Source organism: Phragmites australis, chromosome 7 (genome assembly GCF_958298935.1).
Source record: "Phragmites australis chromosome 7, lpPhrAust1.1, whole genome shotgun sequence".
Taxonomy (NCBI): Eukaryota; Viridiplantae; Streptophyta; class Magnoliopsida; order Poales; family Poaceae; genus Phragmites; species Phragmites australis.
The window spans coordinates 1846862-1860485 of NC_084927.1; the positions used below are offsets into that span (position 1 = coordinate 1846862).

The window sequence follows — 13624 nt, forward strand, 5'->3', positions numbered from 1 at the left end:
GCCCCCGTCTTTTGTTTTAAGTCGAGAGGTGCACTGCCTTTGTTTAAGGTCAAGCAGCACTTCGGCTTTTTGTTCCCGAAGGTCTCTTATGTCTTCGGTGCGGGGGTAGGCACTCTTAGTCCTCGTCTTTTATGCATGTGTTAAATAGATGCACGAAAAGTACAATCGAAGAGTAAACGCTTCTGCATAATGATAAATGTAGCAGCGAAGGATAAAACCTTCGGTATGAGGGATAAGCCTCATCTGTAAAGATTTAAAATTCATGTATATGAGCAATACGAGTCTCCTCATGCATAGGCTTAAACCTGTGCATGATGAATAAATATTCCCTCGCACGGAGGGTGAGGCACCTGTATACACAATGAAGAGGTGTTTCGATGCATGTAAATAACACAAGCGCCATAAAGATTAGCACCTCGACAATTATGCGAAGGTTAAAACCTGTGTACGGGGAATAAATATTCCATCGAGCAAAGGGTAAGAATCTGCATATGCGTAAAACAAACGCTTCGATGCATTTATGTAATAAGTATACTGAAGATAATGCTTCGACATTCATGTGAAGAATATGTACTTCGGCACAAATGTAACGAGAGCGTGCGAAAAAAAAAGCTTCGCTATACAAGCGAAGGGTGAACATTTTGATGCATATGTAATGCCAGTGCCTGAAGAACACTTGCTTCGCACGTGCAGAGGGTAAGAATAGTTGCTTCAATGCACAAAATGCAAGCATAAAGAAAATGAATACTTCAACAACTGTGTGAAGAATAAACGCTTCGATGCATATGTAATGCAAGTGTAAAGGAAAAGTAAATATACACGGAGACTAAATATCCCGATGCACTTATAAAATGCAAAACATGCGAAGCGTATATATGCGCGAAGTATGTATTCATGCAAATGCACAAAAAATAAACACTTCGGCACATAAATGTGATGTATGAAGCGTATTTTTTGCAATATAAAAAATAAAACACATATAAATGATGGATGCTTTCATGCACAGAAGAATTAAAACTGTCAAGCAAATGGTAAAGACCCTATACGAAGGGCCAAAACCTCCAAGCGAGGAATGAAGTTCCTCGAGTGTAGGGTTAGTACACGTATTCGGAAGAGTAAATGCTTTGACACGTGTGCAATATGAGCACATGTGATGTAAGTATGTGAAGAGTAGACACTTCAGCATGTAATATTGAGCAATATCATGCAAAGGGTAAGTACCTACATGGGAGGGAGAAATAGCCCCTCAAGTGGAAAATGAAAACCCGCATATACCTGCGAAGGATGAAAACAAGTACTTCGACTCATTTATGCTATGCAAAGGTAGATGGTGAATACTTCGGCATTCATGTGAAAAATACGTATTTTGATGCAAATGTAACATGAACACGTGAAAAATAAGCGCTTCGACATACAAGCGATGGGTAGATGCGATGCACGCATGTGGAGATAAATACTTCGGTAAAGAGCTCTCATACGTTTATTCATTCACGTGAACGGTATATCCTGCACTTTGAGAAACAAATCCCCTCATGCAAAGGGTAAAGAGCTGCATATGAATAATAAATATTTTTGCAGAGCTTAAGAATCCTGCAAATGCACATTCGAAAGAGTAGTGTGCTCCGGCGCGTATGTAAAGCGAGCACACGAAGGGTAACATTTGAGTAACTAATTCGGTGCATATGTAACACAAATGTGCAAAAAATAAGCACTTCGGCATATAGACGCGTCACGCACGTAAAAAGTTAATGCTTCAGCACCTACGAATAATGTTAGTGTTTTGATGCACACGTAATGCAAGAGTGCGGAAAATAAACATGTGCATAGAATAAATACTTCTGTGAGTGAAAGGTATAGATTACCGCATTTAAATGCTTTGGCATATAAATGAAGAATAAATAATTTGATGCATCTATACAATGCAAATGCTCAAAAATTAAGTGCTTCATCATATAGCTGTGATGCATAGCCACGTGTACGAAAACACTCCGACAAAGGTATGCAAGATCCCCTGCTTTGGCACATCACAATGAATATTGATTAAGTAAAACAAGTATGTAAAATGAAATGCGAGTAATGAACAAATATGTGGCAAGCTTCGACTGCATGCGGGAGGAAAAATAGTCCCTATCGAGGTAAAACGTGATAACGAAACCTAAAAGGGCAAAACTCCCTTGCCGACTGGCTCAAGTGTTCTGAAAGCCGAAACCATACAACATGTAAACAAATCCCCAGCCGTAAGAATCTTGCACGAATAACTGACGAAGGCACGCCCTACTTAGAACAACCTCTAGTATGAGCTAATACCCTAGCGCTAAGCCCAAGGCAAGTAGCTAAGCTTCAACATGAGGGAAATCACTCCCTAGCCAACAACTATACCACGCACAACACTAGCTATACGACATCAGACAAAAACGATGTGCTCGTCGAAGCCCTATGCCTGCTATCATATGTGGCACACATGGTTTGAAGATAGTCAATGCGATAAAATGTGCCACTCTTTGAAACTGGATCCCACAGACGGTGCCAACTGTTCGAACAATTTCCAGCTACAGTGCCGAATGGGTTCATTCTAGGCAAAGAGAGTGAGTGGAGGTAGGAGGAATCAACCCATGCCCTTGACCCCTTAGGTCCCTTATACAGGTGAGGGGGAGGTGAAACTTCCTCTCCACCCCTCGATGGGGTACAAATATTACAAAGAGGCCCTTGGGCCTTTACATGGGCTACTTTACTACATAGGCTCCTTTGTAGGCCTGGGCCTTCCCCCAACAGCTGCGTAGATTAGCCTCATAAATTAATAGATTCAACATTTTCAAAACATATAGCTTGCTTGTCATCGGCTCCACAATGAACCCACAGTGGGTCCATCCATGTCATCTGGCTACGTGTTGTAGGGGCTCTGATCCAATACTAGTCAGCCAATGGTGAACCACTCATAGGATCATAGCTGGAGAAGAAGTAGGCAACCGGTGAAGATGGCATCTGTAGTTGCCTCATGAACTCGTATGAAACCCAAAGTCAGAGTACTGGGAGCTCAGCCACCTTAATGGTGATTAGGTAAGAGCGGTGCCTTTCAACCACGCGTGGATCAAGCAACTCTGGGTGGTCGGTAGCCATACCTTCCCACGATTGTTGCAGTAAAAAAGTATTATCAAATACCAGTACAACTATCCCTAAAATACTAGGTCCAACAATTACTGCTATTCCTAAAAAACCAATGTAAAAAATTACAAATATCCCTAAAACAGTAGGCCCAAACGTGACAACTATCTAAAAAAACCTATGTCAAAAAACTACAACTATCCTAAAAAACGTACATAAAAAAGTACAACTATCCCTAAAGTACTAGGTCCAACAATTACAACTAACCCTAAAAAACCTACATCAAAAAGTACAACAATCCCTAAACCACTAGGTCAAACAGTTACAACTATTCATAAAAAATCATTCTTCAAAAAAGCACAATTATCCCTAAAATAATATTTGGTCCAGTAGTTACAACTATCCTTAAAAACCTATGTTGTAGAAAAGTATAACTATCTCTAAAAAATCTACATAAAAAAGTACAAGCATCCTTAAAACATTGGATGCAAGCGTTACAACTATCCTAAAAACCTACATAGAAAAGTAGAAGTACCCCTAAAACACTAATCTTACCGTACATGTACATTGTTATAAAAGTCTAGACAAAAAATCATAGGTCTAATATCATTAAATTCTATATTTTATACCTAACCTATATCTAAAACTAGAGACGATAGCTAACTAACTGGATTGTAAAAAAAAAAAATACTAAGATAGAAAAGTTACCTTCAGCAACTATGGATTCCGGCAAGGCTGCTTTCCTCTCCCTACCCTCTCCTCCCCTCCCCTCTCCCTCTCTCTGTTTGGTGTGATACCCCGCGGTGAAAGAAGCATGGTGTTTTATACCATAATCTATCGCCCTTTGGACCTATCGAGTTGGCTACAATAGCATCCACATCGACCTATGGAATCTACATATGCAATATTAAAAAACAGGTGCATATATTTACAACTTTTAGTTAAAAAATAAAAATATCTCTTCTGCACCGCCCTTCCTACCCCAGATACCATGCACACAGGCTACTTGGGCCGAATTTGGCAAAAGTTAACAGGTCGTACCCAGCTGGACCAGATTGACTTATCTCTTTTGTTGTGGCTTGCTGTTGTTTGTCACCGGAAGAAAGCAGTTTGTGCTACTGTCTTTTTGGTTATTGAAATTAAGAAATGCTTTGGGGGCTAAGCACCGCAACTTACATAAAAGTTGTATTTTCATGCAGCATATGATGGAGAAATTGCTCTAGATGCGGGTAAGTGTTTTACTACTAGACCAATGTTGGCTGCTATATGTGTTTGGAAACAGAAACTACGAGAATGGAAAGATGAGATGAAGATTTTATTTTTATTTTGTTGGGAGGAAGATTACATGCAGTTGGGCAGTAAAAAAATGGTCTAACATTGGAACTGATAGCAAGGGACAGCCCAAACAGCTGATTATCCGAAACGGCCAGCCCAAACAGCTCAGTATAGTTCAGAGTAGCAAGCCAAGGAACTGATAGCAAGGGCCAACCCAAACAGCTGATTATCCGAAACGGCCAGCCCAAAAAGCTCATTATCGTTCGGAGTAGAAAGGATAAGGATCTGGCGAAGGCTTCAAGAGTAGGCCACTGAGACGCCTTCAACTGCACATCGGGGGCGCAGTTCCCCTTCACCTCTTCGCATCTTGAAACAAGAAATTCCTGTTGGTCCACCATGTGGTAGAACCACCATTGCGTCCAGTCCTTCGGCCATTTATTTTGTACACGATGGAGGGCGTGGACAATCCAGCGCAATAAGCGAAGTTTAAACACCCGTAATGTGCTTCGCTCTGCACGCTGCGGGCGAATACGGGCTTCAGCTAGTGATGAAGCCGGCGGGCAGCGGCGAAGGCCCTGGCTGACGCTTTCGCTCCTTCGGATCGAGCAGCCCAAGCGAATAGACCTAGCCTCACAATGGCATTGGGCGTGAGCTGGTGTAACTACACTTCAAATAATTTCAATACCTTGGTCACCATATCATCGCAAGGGAAGCTGAGGCCTGCGCGAAAATAGTCAACAAAGACAACAGCTTCGTCATTAGCAGGCTTCGGTGTCTCATGGCTCCCTGGGAGCTTAACCTTTGAAATGTCGTTGATCAGTCCTTCCTTCACAAGGCCGACTAGCACTTCATCATCTACTTTTGACTGCCCAATCCAATATGTCTTCAGGCGGTTCGACCTAGCCTTCGGTGCCATCACGCTGAGTTCAAAAATCTAAGATGGTGAGAACCTCGGAAGCAAGAGAATGCGACGCTTCGTACGAGAGCTACAGCTTGAGCAATGGCACGTGCTAAAAACAAATCACCTTGCAGCTGTATTTATAGTAGTGAAAAGGAGAGCGGTTAAAACGAGACATGTTGGAAATCAAAACGAAGCCTGAAAAGACGTTTCGATGTCCAACGAAGACATTTAATGCCCATTGACGTAACGGTTGTTGAGGGGCAAGATGGTCATACCAAAACCAAAAAAAAATAATAATAAAATTCATATTTTTACCGCAACCAACAATTCAGACGGGAATCTACAAAAATGCAACCTGCCCCCCGCAAGCCTTCGACGGGCCGAAGGGGACGGCGTTGAGACACATCTTTCAATTTACAAGCTCGGCCCATCGAAGATGAACCTTACTTGTAGGGGGCTATTGTTGGGGATGATCTCTCGCCCCCCTTCGTATGGCAAGTCGAAGTCTACCAGTGGCTAAACACTCATAGGTGTTGCAGTGGTGTTTCATGAAATGCAACCAAAGACCATGGTGTACCTTCAGTCAAAGCCCGAAGGTTGGACCATGACCTCCATCTGTGCGAGCGAAGGCCACGACGGACCTTCAGTCGAAGCCCGAAGGCACGTCTGCAGTTCCTGCCGCCCGCGTTGGCGAAGCCTGCGGCAGGCCTTCGGTCGGAAGCCAAAGGTTGACCTCTAAACACGTGTCACACACCCAGGAGCCTTCGGCTTCCCTTAGAGCGAAGGCTTTCCTTATTCGGGACTTCGGTTCCAACAGTTACCTTCTGGAACTATGGATTCCGGCAAGACTGCTTTCCTCTCCCTACCCTCGCCTCTCCCTCTGTTTGGTGTGATACCCCACGTTGAAAGCAGCTTGGTGTTTTATACCGTAATCTATGACCTGTTGAATTAAGCCCACTCTTTCGGCAACACACAGAAATAATTAAACTTCTAATGCATAGCTTGTAAAAATTAATTTGATTTGGTTGGGGTGCGCCAGGCCTAGACTGTAGTGCAACGCCTAGACGACACGCGTGGGCCCCAATGGCAAGCCACTGTGATGGACCCTCCCCCACAAAAAATAAATTTAATATCAAAGTAGACACATGGCCTACGTATCAGATATTAAACTGATAAGAACAGATACTACACTTGATCTTAGCCAAAAGGCCGAGAAAGGTATGAGTTGTAATGGAGAGCTGTGCCTTCTTTAATAGCATCCTCCGGCTAAGCGGCACCTTAGCTGACCAAGGTGGTACTAATTAAACAGCACCTTCAGCTGTCCCTCCTCATCCCATGTGCAGATGCTACTTGGGCGGAATTTGGCAAACCTAACAGGCCGTAGAGCAAAATGGACTTATCTTTTTATTTCTCGCCTTGCTTTTTTTTGTCACGAGAAGAAAGCACAATGGCCAAATAGAATGAAGTCAATGTTCCCTTAGAGAAAATACTGAATCAAATATTGTGGCCAAATACAGATTGGTCTTGCTCTTTTCTCAATGAACCAAAATTAAGTCCTCAACATCTCTTTTTTAGAACAAGGGAAAGCCCTTACTGATGAATATATTGATAAAGGAAATAACAAAGTTTATGTACGTTTAGAAAAAAAAGGAAAATATGTATCACGCCAGCAATACTAGCCAGCCACTAATTTGGAAGGAATAACTAGCTTTTGTGCCAAATTGATGTCTGAACTCTATCTTGCAAGCTGCTACTGTGTGCAGCACTTGGTTTTAAGGGCGGATGCAGAAAAAAAAAAGGTCATTGGGGTCGCTCTCATTGTAACTACATGGTCATTAACAATTTACAAAGTATCAGTTATTACTAAGTATTTGCATAATTCACTAGGATTAGCATTAAGTCACCAGGGTCAAAAGAACCCGATGATTACATATCACCCTCTCAGTGGGAGATTTGTTTCCCAGACCCACCAGGAGAGCGGATTTTTATAAATCTCACCCTCTTAATAGAAGGTCTATTTCTTGGCCTCGATGGGCGCCGTGCAAACCGCGGTGGTAGGTCAGGCGGACTCTCCTTGTTCTCTAATTGGGCGATGATATTGATCGCCCTCCTAGACGGCGAGATTTATTTTTCCCCACTGAACGGGTGAGGTTTATACCTGAACGGGCGATAGGGGTTTATTTTGAAATGGGCATCTAATTCCGCTAAATAAAAAAGTAAAAAATATATAAAAAAATTATTATTAAGCTCACTCTTTCGTGTAACATATGGAGTTCATTAAGCTTCTAAGACATAGACTTATTAACTTTAATTTGTTTTGGTTGGGCTGTATTGCAACGCCTAGTGACATGTGAGGGCCTCGATGTTAAGCCACTATGATGGATTCTCCTAAAAAAAAAAATCTAATATCAAAGTAGGCAAATAACCTACTTATCATATATTAAAATTATAAGAACACATATACTATACCTGATGTTAGCCAAAAGACCGAGAAAAGGAATGAATTGGAATGTGTGATGGTGCTCCATGTGGTACTAAATAATTAAACAACCCCGTTCCTTACGTGGGCATTCTAATTATTTAGCCGAACATATCAGCAAGCCCAAGATGTCATAGTGTTATAGGTGAGGCCCATCCGGTTTGGTTCACATATCGTTCCTTTTGGTTATCTTTTGATAGCTAAGATTTCTCATGATGATGCCATGATATGTTCAATCCCTGAAGCGGCCATGTGTTTTGACTGGTTTGGACATGCATTACCTATGTAGTGTTTTGACTGGTTTGGACATGCATTACCTATGTAGTATATAAACATCGATCAATTAGAGATGGCATACAATTGTGGCGCATGTAAAGTCTGAAGCTTAGCAAGCTCACTTATGACCACAACGCAACTATCACACTCTTCATCTTTGGCTCTAGACCTAAGCAACTCAAGCTCAGAAGATGAACATTCTAGCCTAGACTTGATTTCTTTGACTTCACGAACCGCTTTCTTGAGCAATGTAACCTGGCTAACAAGTGCATCATTCAAGGTATCGACCTGAATAGAAAGCTAGTCGTAGGAAGGTGATACCTCGGAAGAATCAAGCTCAGGGTCATTGTCATTGTTGTCCGCCATGAAGCAAAGGCCAGTGAAGTCCTTGATCTTCTTCTTGTTCTTTATGGATGGCTCCTCCTCCTCTGAGCTCTCATCCTCGCTTGAGGACGTGTCGAAGTCGCTGAGCACTACCACAAATGCTCATGATGCCGCCTTGGCCACCTTCTTGGCCATCTTGTCGTGGTTCTTGAGAAAATACTTCTTGTTCTTCATGTGTTTGTCGTGGTCATGGTTACGGTCTTCCCTCTTTTTGAGCTTGGGGTAGACTACCTTGAAGTGAGTAGTGTCACCACACTCATAACATGTGCGAGAGCCCCCTCTCCTCCGATCTTGTCAGTTATTGTAGAAGTGGGTGAACTTCTCCACGATCAATGCCAAGTCCTCATCACTACTACAAAATACTCATTTAGTGCTGGTTGAAAAAGGCCTTCAGTGCATCCAAAGACTCACCATGGCCATACATGAACATCTCATATTTTTGTTTGTACGTGCTCTGGCGCTGAGCCTTGATTTGGTTAGTGCCCTCATGAAAGACGGTAAGAGTGGTCTAAATCTCTCTAGTAGTATGGAAGAGCTGGACTCTGTCAAACTAATTACGACTCAAGCTGGTGAACAGTATATTTCTAGCCTTTTGTTGGCTTCATATTGTTCAATTTGGGCCTAAGAAGTATGAGCAGCAAGGATCTCATAATTTGAATCCACAATCTCCCATGTTGCATTTCCTTGGCTCAAAAGGTAAGTCTCCATACGCACCTTCCAGTACAAAATGTCTCTACCTTGAAAGAGAGGGATTGTTGGAGCAAGAGATCGTCTTGCCCTGGCAAGTACAACAAGAGTCTCTTCTAAGCAGGAGACTCAAGATTGGAGACGAAGTTTGAGAGGAAGGAACACCACAAATGTATTGATAGTAGAAAAATAGATCGATCTAGGGGTAGTATCATAGCGTGACTTTGTGTTTGTGCACCTCTGTGTCCTGTGTGTTGCCCTTTGTGTTGTATTGAACGTTCTCCTTGTGACCCGTCGATACCGAGATGATCACGACCCCCTGTTTATAGGGTGGTATGTAGCTTAGTGTACAAGTTATCACAATATACAAATATATAGGACCTAGCCGAATTACCGGGTCTTATACTGGATAACTACTTTTTACCTTACATAGAAGATAAATATCTACTGTGGTAACTATTGTGGTGCATGCCCCCTGAGGGGGAGCCGGTCGCTAATTGTGGCCCGACGCTACTCTGTCGGGGGTGTCAGGATGACTTTCATCGCACTGGGGTGTCAGGATAAGCTCCACTTGCACCGGCACTAATCGCCTATCACCTTGTGTTAAGTCAGTTGCAGGGGGTGTCCTTTCTTCTCTAAAATTATCTCTGGAGACATGCTGCATCTTTAGGCTTTGGAAGGCCCACAGGCACCGAAGGGGTGGCCTGAAGGGGTTCGTAGCCTCCGCGGGCTAGGCCTCCTGCAGAGAGTCCAGAGCCTCAAGGCTCTAGAGAGGCTTGCTGTAGCTCCGAGTTTTGGGAAGACCACGTACGTTCTGGAGAGTTGGCCCGAAGGGGCCCGTAGCCTCTGAAAGTCGAGCCTCCTACTGAGGGTCCGGAGACCGAAGGCTCTAGGGGGACATTTGGTAGAAATCTTCAACTGTTGTCCTCAGGGTAGTCTATTTTCCCCCTAACAGTACCCCATCATTCTCTGGCCCCGACGTTCGGAGGGGTGAGAAGAATAGAGGAAATGAACTGCAGCCTGGTATAGTAACTAGAATGCCCGAAGGCAATTCCCTGTCCCCGAGAAGTTTTTCGGCGGGAACCGTGGGTGTTGATGGCGAAGCTCAAGGCTGATGGTGCATTGGTGGTGGCGACACGCCTCGGGCTTTATGCCGGGGTCGAAGGTGCAGCCGGCGTTGAAGTCAAAGACTGAAGACGTATTGGCAAAGGAGGCATGCTCTGGAGCCTATTGGAGTTGGTATATGAGGTATCGGGACTCGAGGCCGGAGGGGAATAGGTGGAGGAGATGCACTCTGGGGTCTGTGCTGATGCCGATTTAGATTCTTTGGACTTCTTTGGTGATGGGTCTTCTTGCCATTTGAGTTTTTCAGAGTGGAGATTACGTGTGGGATCGGGGACTCCCCACGTTTACCTGTTTGAGGATGGCAGGATGGGATGTGTCACTGGCGTGTTTTGACTGGATAATGCGTGGGTTCATTCGGGGTCTTGTGCCGATGTCCCTGGCATGCGCCGAAAGGAGTCTAGGTCACTAACGTGACGGGACAATCGTGTGAGAAAATGAGACGTTGCCGTGAGATGTTTCCACGTGTCAGCGGAACGACCGGGATATGGCCACAGCCCCCCAGGGATTAATGGGGGATGCCATGGATCGACACCGCGTTGGTTCCGCTTTGTCTCCTGGGTGTATGTGGCTGCTTGGCTCGGATATAAAGTTGGGGTCATCTAGTTGGATTTACCACTTCCGCACAAGCGAGCACTTAACCTTGACATGAATGTGGCATCGTCTTCCTCCTCATAGTCTTCGGAGATGTCAATGATCTCCACTTCTTTTAGTGGGGCTGGGTCGTCTCGACTGCCGGCACTGGTGCCGGTGGCTGTCCTGCTTTCGTCTCTGCCCCTGCTCAACCCCTAGTTTAGGAGACCGCGCCTGTTAAGATCATCGATATTTTTGATGACGATGAGGAAACCGACTGGGATCTCCTGTGGATGGAGAACAACGAGGAGGAGTAGGTGTCTACGGAGAAGCTGATGGCTTCGGCAGCGAGGGAGGAGGCTCAGAAGAAGGGGGAGGAGGCCCCGATGGTGGCTCCTTAGCTTTCTTCTTCAACTTTCAACAGCTCAGGGGCCAGCTACTGCATCAGCTTCTGCGGAGGTAGGCCGTAGATGATGTGCATACGCCGCTCCATGCGCGGCCCCTGCCGAGACCAGTAGGAGGTGAAGGTGGCCTTAGGGGGAGCTTCTTGTGGAGCCATGGGACATCCCTGTCTTGCCGTTCAACTATGGCCGTACTGTGGGCCATAGTTGCCATTGTAGTGTTGCTTTTTTGTACTTATCCTCCGGATGCACCAGTTGTTAAAACTATAGTTTGGACCTTGTATCTCGATTTGGGACAAAGTGTAAGGGGATCCTTCAAACAGGTGACCGCATGTCTGTGTGCCTTCATGCCTTTGTGCCACGCTTCTTTGTCCCCTTCGTAGGTGATGGCTATTTTTTCGGATGACCGAGGTACCAAGACTTCACATAGATCGTAGCCAGCTTTGTTCCTTCATGGGGAGAGGTGGCCTCAGGAATCTGGTTGCGGTACATACGTAGGGTAACTAAGGAGGGCTTGGCGAAGCAGTGGCGCACTCGTCGTTCTCGGCCATCGTGTACTCCTTGGGTTCGGCGTTGGTAGGGCCTTCTTTCAAATTTGTTCTAGATTTCTAACCCAACGAAGTCCATCTGGAACCTTTGGGAATAAGCAACGGAGGTGGTGCGCAACGCTTCGGGTTCTTAGCCGTTGCCATGCTCCAGAGGCAACCCGTCTAAAGCTTGGCGACAATGTGTTGGAGGTGAGGCCAAATGCTAGACCGAAGAGGCGGTCCTCGACCCCGTTGGTCCTTAGCCGCTGCCCGGCTCCAGACCAGAGCCTGGCAACGGCATGGAGAAATACATAAATGCATTAATGTAATCTGAAAGTCTCTTTTGCCTTCGGTGCTGGGGCAGGCACTCTTAGGCCCCCATCTTTTGTTTTAAGTTAAGTGGTGCGCTGCCTTCGTTTAAGGTCAAGCAGCACTTTAGCTTTTTGTTCCAGATGGTCCCTTTTTCCTTCAGTGCGGGGGCAGGCACTCTTAGCCACTATCTTTTGTTTTAAGTCGAGAGGTACGCTGCCTTTGTTTAAGGTCAAGCATAATTTTGGCTTTTTGTTCCCGAATGTCTCTTTTGCCTTCGGTGCGGTGGCAGACAGTCTCAGCCCCTGTCTTTTGTTTTAAGTCGAGAGGTGCACTGCATTTGTTTATGGTCAATCAGCACTTCGGCCATTTGTTCCTGATGGTCTCTTTTGCCTTCAGTGCTGGCGCAAGCACTGTTAGCCGCTTCTGCATTCATGTGAAGAATATGTACTTCGGCGCAAATGTAAGGAGAGCGCGCAAAAAATAAAAGCTTTGCCATACGAGCGAAGGGTGAACATTTTGATGCATATGTAATGCAAGCGCCTGAAGAACACTTACTTCGCATGAGCAGAGGGTAAGAATAGCTGCTTCGATGCACATAATGCAAGCGTAAAGAAAATGAATACTTCGGCAACTGTGCAAAGAATAAACGTTCGATGCATATATACGCGAAGACTAAATATCCCGATGCACTTATACAATGAAAAACGTGTGAAGTGTATATATGCGCGAAGTATGTATTCATGCAAATGCACAAAAAGCTAAACACTTCGGCACATTAATGTGGTGTATGAAGCGTATATTTTGCCATATGAAAAATAAAACACATATGAATGATGGATGATTCGATGCACCGAAGAATTAAAACTCTCAAGCGAAGGGTAAAGACCTGAAACGAAGGGCCAAAACCTGCAAGCGAGGAATGAAGTTCCTCGAACTAAGGGTTAGCACACATATTTGGAAGAGTAAATGCTTTGGCAGCGTGCAATACGAGAACATAGGATGCGAGTATGCAAAGAGTAGACACTTCGGCATGTAATATTGAGCAATATCATGCAAAGGGTAAGTACCTGCATGGGAGGGAGAAATAGCCCCTGAAGTGGAAAATAAAAAACCGCATATACTTGTGAAGGATAAAAACAAGTACTTTGACTCGTTTATGCCATGCAAACGCAGAAGGTGAATACTTCAGCATTCATGCGAAAAATACGTGTTTCGATACAAATGTAATGCGAACACGTGAAAAATAAGCGCTTCGACATACAAGAGATGGGTAGACGCCGATGCACACATGTGGAGATAAATACTTCAGTAAAGAGCTCTCATTCATTTATTCATTCACGCGAAGGATATATCCTGCACTTTGAGAAACAAATCTCCTCATGCGAAGGGTAAAGAGCTGCATACGAATAATAAATATTTTTGCAGAGGTTAAGAATCCTGCAAATTCACATTCGAAAGAGTAGTGTGCTCTGGCGCGTGTGTAAAGTGAGCAAATGAAGGATAACATTTGAGTAACTAATTCGGTGTATATGTAACAAAAATGCATGAAAAATAAGCACTTTCGCTTATAGACACGTCGCGCGCA

General features: G+C 44.4%; 2 non-coding genes across 2 annotated transcripts; both read right to left on the bottom strand.

The window, feature by feature from the left end:
* Positions 1 to 6303: 6303 nt before the first annotated feature.
* LOC133925705 (U2 spliceosomal RNA) lies at positions 6304 to 6500 on the bottom strand. The gene has a single exon (XR_009910976.1). It is a non-coding gene; the product is annotated as a U2 spliceosomal RNA (small nuclear RNA).
* Positions 6501 to 7583: 1083 nt separating this feature from the next.
* LOC133925723 (U2 spliceosomal RNA) lies at positions 7584 to 7777 on the bottom strand. Its single transcript, XR_009910991.1, has one exon. It is a non-coding gene; the product is annotated as a U2 spliceosomal RNA (small nuclear RNA).
* Between the last annotated feature and the right edge of the window lie 5847 nt (positions 7778 to 13624).